The 6879-nt window shown below is 38.9% G+C and overlaps 1 pseudogene; it reads right to left on the bottom strand.

Moving 5' to 3' along the window:
* Nucleotides 1–5679: 5679 nt before the first annotated feature.
* LOC118858662 lies at nucleotides 5680–6347 on the bottom strand (annotated as a pseudogene).
* Between the last annotated feature and the right edge of the window lie 532 nt (nucleotides 6348–6879).

The following is a 6879-nucleotide window of genomic DNA, read 5'->3' as shown; positions in this document are numbered from 1 at the left end:
TTCCAAGCAATCACCAAACAAATAATCACCACTATTGATATGAGAGACTTTATGACCCCTTGGGATGTGTTGATACTTGAAACCCAAGGTAGCTAGGCAGTTTTCCATTAATATTCACAGAGCAAGAGAAGTGATTTGGGGAATGACATTTCATCTAAGCAATATTCCGTAACAGCAGGGAGGATTTTGATTGCTGACTTTCAACTTGGTTCTGTAAATGCTTTGTCAGGATATATTACATTGTTGCCATAAGTGCTGTATAGAGAAAAGAGCACTAGAATCTCACTTAACTGTTACCTCGGACAGGTCACTTAATGATTTTGAACCTAAGCTTCTCATACGTACAAATTACAGATGAGAGACTCTGTGGTATGTATAGTGGATAAATATTTGATATCATAGATTTAGAGCTAAAAAGGATCTTACAGATTATATAATTCACCCCCCTTCATTTTACTGGTAGGAAAACTGAGATCAGAGACATTAAGTAATTGCTAAAAGTTACATAGGTAGTAAGAGGTAGAGGTTGCATTTGAAACTCTGTCCTTTGGCTCACATTCTATTGTTGTTGGCACTGTGCCACACTGTCCCTCCCTTGGGGGGAAGAGAGAGAGAGAGAGAGAGAGAGAGAGAGAGAGAGAGAGAGAGAGAGAGAGAGAAAGAGAAAGAGGAGAGAGGGAGACAGAGAGAGGGAGAGACAGACAGACAGAGACAGAGAGAGAGAGACAGAGATTGTCTCAGAATTCAAACTTCACATACTGACCTTTTCACTTGCCTTCTTTATGTCTTCACTGTTACTAATCTAAAAATGTTCTTTCACCTCAATAAATAGAATGTTAGAACTTAAAGGTACTTTATTGATCCTCTAGTCCATCAGGTTCATTTTACACTGGAGAAAACTGAGTCCCAGAGAAGTGAAGTTAAAACTTTGGTTTGAACTGAAGCTAAAATTCAAGTTAAAACAGTGAGTTAGGTACAGAAACAGCTATATATCTCAACTCTCAGGCCAACGTTCTTTCAATAAGACTGTTTCAATAACCTGTTTGTTGAATGGACAAATGAATGGTTCCTTTTTAAAGCTGGAAATGCAAATTACAGTATAATAACGCAAAATGGAAATGCTGGGAGAAGATTGCACCAGATAAGAAAGATGTTTCTTAATTATGGGGAAGTTATGTATTCTCTACTCAAAAGACTGGTTTTGAGCAGGAGGACTTCCAGGAGCCAAGATGGCAGAGTAAGCAGTAAAACACTGTAAGTTTGCTGTATTCACCTCCAAACAACCATAAAATAGCACACACACCCCTCCTCCCAAAACAGCAGAACCAGAAAAAAGATGGGGTGAAATAATCTTTTAGTCCAAGAAATTAGGAGGAATCACAAAAAAAGTCTTTCTCACTTGAGTAAAAGGGGAGCACAGCCCAGGACAAGAAGCATCACAGCAAACCAGCAGCAAGCCCCATCTCAGCAAGCCAGCAGGAGATCCTGAGCCCCAGTGCAGTGGAGCAGGCAAATGCCAATACCAGCATCTCCCTCCCCCACATGCCTCAGCATAGCCAAGAGAATGGGCAAACTCCAGCTCCAAGAACTGCCAAGAGTTTCAGCAAATCCCTAAGCAAACAGGCAACCTCCAGCAGCCAGATAGCCATATGCTTCAGTGTACCCCAGGAAAATGCAGAAATACCACAAGCCTTAGCACACACTAGACACCAGCAGTAGGACCCTGGCTCAGCACAAGGTAAGCTGCCAGACCCCTATGACCTTGAGCAGCACCACCCATCCCACTCCCTCAGTGCAACACCGGATATCAGGGTCCCCCGTGGGCCTCAGAACAACATCAGTGCATCACCAGGTAAATAGCCAGGGCCTGCAACCACTAGCACAAGACACTCGAGACAATGCCCCTTCCAGCAGAGCTCAAATTTAAAAGAAAGGAAAAAAGCCAAAAAAGATGAGCAAAAAAAGAGAGAACAACAAAAAAAGAACCTGACCATAGAAAGTTGTCACGGTGACAAGGAAGATTGACAGACTCAGAAGAGGACAACAATGTCAAAACACCTCTGGGCAAAACCCCAAAGAAAATGGGAAATGGTCTCAAGCCTAGAAAGAACTCACAGAAAAATTCAAGAAGGAGTTTAAAATCACATAAGAGAGGGTAGAAGGAAAATTGGGAATAGAAATGTGAGTGATGCAAGAGACCTGAAAAAAAACTCAACAACTTGGAAAAAGAAAACAACTGCTTAAAGCATAGAATTGTCCAAATAGAAAAGGAGATACAAAAATCCACTGAAGAAAACAAGTACTTAAAGGTACAATTGGCAAATAGAAAAGGAAGTACAAAAGCTAACTGAGGAAAATAACTCTTTATAAGTTAGAATTGGGCAAGTGGAAGCTAATGACTCTATGAGACATCAAGAATCAATCCAATTCCAAAGAATGAAAAAAAGAAGAAAATGTAAAATATCTTATGGTGAAAACAACTGGCCTGGAAAATAGCTTCAGGAGAGACAAAGTTAGAATCATTGGACTACCTGAAAGCCATAATCAAAAGGAGGACCTGGACAGCGTCTTTCAAGAAATTATCAAGGAAAACTGCCCTGATATCCTGGGACCAGAGGGCCTGTTTTAGGCATTGAAATAAATCCACTGATCACCTCAAGAAAGAGATCCTAAAATAAAAACTCCAAGGAACAGGACTATCAGGTAAAGGAAAAAATACTGCAGGTGGGCAGAAAGAAACAATTCAAACATTGGGGAGCCACAATCAGAATCACACGGGACTTAGCAGCTATAGCATTAAAGGACCGAGGTCACAGAATATGATATTCCAGGAAGCAAAGGAGTTAGGACCACAGCCAAGAATCACCTAACTGGTGAAATTAAGCATAATATTTCAAGAGAAGAAAGGCTATTCAATGAAATAAGATTTCATGCCTTCATAAAGAGAAGAGCAGAACTGAACAAAAAATTGGATCTCCAAGATCAAGACCCAAGAGAAGCCTAAAAAGACAAAAAGCAAAAAGAAAACATAAGGAATTCAATGGAGCTGAACTGTTTACATCCATGTATTGGAAGATGATACTTGTAATTCTTAAAAATTGTACCACTAAAAGTAAAGCTACAAGGAATATACATAGACAGAGGGTAAGGGTATAAGAGGGAATGACATAAAGAGGGACAGAGGGAATGACATAAAAAATAAGCAAAGAATGAGAAAGAGGAGTACACTAGGTACAGAAAGAAGGAAGATGGAGAATACTGTAAATTATTTCACATGAAGAGGTGCAAAGGACCCATTACAGCGGAGGGGAAGATGGGAGAGTGAGCAATGGGCATCACTTAAACTTGCTTTCATTGTTATTGGCTTCAAAAGGTAATAATATAAAAAACCCGTTGAATATAGAAATCTGTCTTACCAGACAGGGAAGTAGGAGGGGAGGAGATTAAGTAAGGGATTTGGGGGAAAGAACTGATAGAAGACAATGCAGATCAGGGGAGGTGATACACAGAAGCAAAACACTGGTAATGAGGGAAAGGGTGAAAGGAGAGAGGACAAACAAGAAGAAAAATAGGATGGAGGGAATTATACAGTTAGTAATCATAACTTTGAATGTGAATGGGATGAACTCTCCCATAAAATGGAAGCAGATAGTAGAGTGGATCAAACCCAAAATCTTACAATGTTTTGTTTTTGTTTTTGTTTTTTTTGTTTGTTTTTTTTTGTTTTTGTTTTTTTACCAGAAACACTCTTGAAGCAGAGAGATACACACAAAGTAAAGGTAAGGGACTGGAGAAGAATCTATTCTACTTAACCTGAATTTAAAAAAAAATCAGGGGTAGCAATCCTGGTCTTTGACAAAGGAAAAGCAACAATAGACTTAATTAAAAGAGAAAGAAAGGAAACTGCATCTTGCTAAAAAAAAAAAAAGTACCATAGGCAATCAATACCAAACACATATGTACCAAGTGTTATAATATCTAAATTCCTAAAGGAGAAGTCAAGTGAATTACAGGTTCAAGACCTAACAACCACCAAAATGTTGTACACAGTATCAGCAACATTGTGTGATGATGAACTATGAAGGACTCAGCCTTTCTCAGCAACAAAATGATCGGAGACAAATATAAAGGATTCACAAAGAAAAATGTTATCCACATCCAGATAAAGAACTGATGGAATCTGAATACAGATCAAAACATACTTTTTGATTTATTTTATTTTTTTTCATTTTTTTCCTTTAATCTGTTTCTTCTTTCACAACTGTGACTACTATGAAAATATGTTCTCCATGATGGTACATGTATAACCTATATCAAATTGTCCACCATTTTAGGAAGAGAGGAGGGGAGGTAGAGAGGGAGAAAAATTTGGAACTCAATATCTTGTAAAAATAAATGCTGAAAATTGCCTTGACATGTAAATGGGAAAAAATAAAATACTATTTAAAAGACTTATTTTATATAATAAAGCAGCAATAGTTGTTAGTCCAATTACTAATTGTACTAATTCAAATTCAACAAATATTTACCGAGCAGCTACTACATAAAAGGTACTTTACTGGAAAAAAAGACACCCACCAAATTACTCATCCTAGAAAAGGACATGTCTATAACCTATTTCTCCTAAGTTTGTGAACTCAATAAGTGGAACTGATACTCTAGACTCAGCTCTAGAGTAACAACAACGGTAACTAATTAGCGAAGTGAAAGCAGGAGAAATCTTGGGAGGAAAAGATTCCAACACCTGGAAATTTGTACTAGCCAAAGAGAGAGATGCTGATAATGGCCAAATGTGTATCCTAGGGTTTAGAGGAACAGATTTCAAAAAGCTCAAAGAAATAATAGGTATGACCCCATGGCTAACAAAAAGAGGTAAAAGCAAAGAGAATTCAAGAAATGATGGTCATCAAAAAATAGAATTCTGAAAATACAAACACAAATTCTTCCTGAGGAAAAAAATTAAAACATTTTTATGTGCCAATAAGTTTTGTGGCTCAATATTGCTGTTTTTATTCCTTTGAGGTTTTTTGTTTTGATTTTTTTTTCTTTGTTCCAACAGTTATAGCCCACAACAACTACTAGAATGGGATTTTACCCAACTTGGTTTTGTAGCCCTCCAGTAAATTATGACTCTGATACCTCATTATGGTGTGAAGGTGATGTTACGTAAGACTATGTTAGGAAGGCTAGTTTAACATAAAGAAAACTATTAACATAATTGATTATATCAGTAATAAAAGTAACAAAAATCATATGATTATATCAGTTGGTACATAAAAACCTTTTTTACAGCAGAAATTTATTATAATCCATTTGTAATGTTTTTCAGAAAAATGTACAGAATACTTAACAATCAGGCAGCAGAATACTTAAAAGTGCTTTGTAAGAAGATTCTACTCTTTGCAAGAGATTTTTCTCCACTCTAAACACTTTTATAACTGGAAATTTTACACTAACATGACAATATTCATCTCAGGTTAATTATCTCCTCTTTCACACCTATGATAGCCCCATCCCCTCTGCAGGGAGTTCAACAGAAATCAGTAGAAAAAAACCCTCTGCAATGGCCTAACAAAAGCCAACAGTATTTCACAGGAGATAGATAAAAAGTTCCTAGTCGGGGTGTCCACCATGTGGACAAACAAAGTCACTTGCTGCTGGCAGGGTGGGCGTACCCACCTAGCTTCGGAGGGTGGCTGCTCGGGACTGCATGGCTTCAAGATCATCCTCCTCCTCTTCCTTCTCTACCTCGGCGGCAGCTGTCGTCCCCAAAGGTTCAGACTCTGGAAGAGCATCTGTAACTTTGCTGGGTGCTTTGCCTAAAGCCCCGGCCGTGATCGCAAAGAAAATTTTGTCAGTCTCCATTTCTGCGGCTTCCTCCGTTTCTTCCCGATCGTCCATGCTTTCAAAAGTATCTTCTAACATGTCTTCTCTGATCCCTGCCTTCATCATCTCTTTGGAAAGGTCCCTCATGGTCGCCTGGATCTTTGGGATCTTCACCAGGCTTTGCATGGCTCTCATCATTTCCGTACTCTTCTGCAAGGAGCCAGCCACTCGAAGGACAGCCAGTTGGTTCTTCATGCCCATGAGGACAGAATTCATGCCTTGGAAGCATACAGCTTGCTCACAGCCTTGCTAGATCTGATCATCTCCTTGGCTAGAATGACACAGACATCCTTCTGGTCCTTCTTGGCAGCATCCTTCACCGATCGCTTCACTTTTTCTTCTTCTCTCTGGATACTTCTTATTCGCTTGTCAACTATTCTCATTTCTTTTCTGATTTTCAACGACCATTCATTGACCAGCTCCTCGGGAGTCTTCTCTTGCGTCTTCCCGAAGAGCCCCATTTGCGAACTCTACTCTCTCGGCCCCTTCTGCCTTCTTGTCACCGGGCGCCGCAGCCGCCTGGGCGGGGCCCCCCGGTATAGGCCGAGGAGCCGGATCCAGAAGAAGCATAAAAACCTTTTGATAAAGTAGAACCCTCATTTCTATTAAAAACGCTTGAAAGTATAAATATAAATGGATTTTTCCTTTAAATTGATAAAAAAAAGCATTTACATAAAACTATCATCAAGCGTTATTTGTAAAGGCACAAACTTGCAAATGCCACAAAGCCATAAAGGCTTTGAGTAGATGATGTATCTGCCATCACGATCCACTCTAGCTAAGTGCACATAAGCTCATAAACAAAAATTTGTTAATCCCTTGTTAATTTCTTTTAGAGGGAAGGGGAGAGACACTGTGGAAATTCATGAAACATATAAACATGATCCTCAGAGCCTGATCCATGATTGACACCTTGGATTAAAGAGAATGAATAGATAAATGAAAGCTACAGTATCATAAGTAAAAGACATGGCCAAAAAAACATACAAGATT

The sequence above is a fragment of the Trichosurus vulpecula genome, chromosome 7 (genome assembly GCF_011100635.1).
Source record: "Trichosurus vulpecula isolate mTriVul1 chromosome 7, mTriVul1.pri, whole genome shotgun sequence".
Taxonomy (NCBI): Eukaryota; Metazoa; Chordata; class Mammalia; order Diprotodontia; family Phalangeridae; genus Trichosurus; species Trichosurus vulpecula.
The sequence above is the reverse complement of the archived record's forward strand: the minus strand, read 5'-3'. Positions and strand labels throughout refer to the sequence as shown.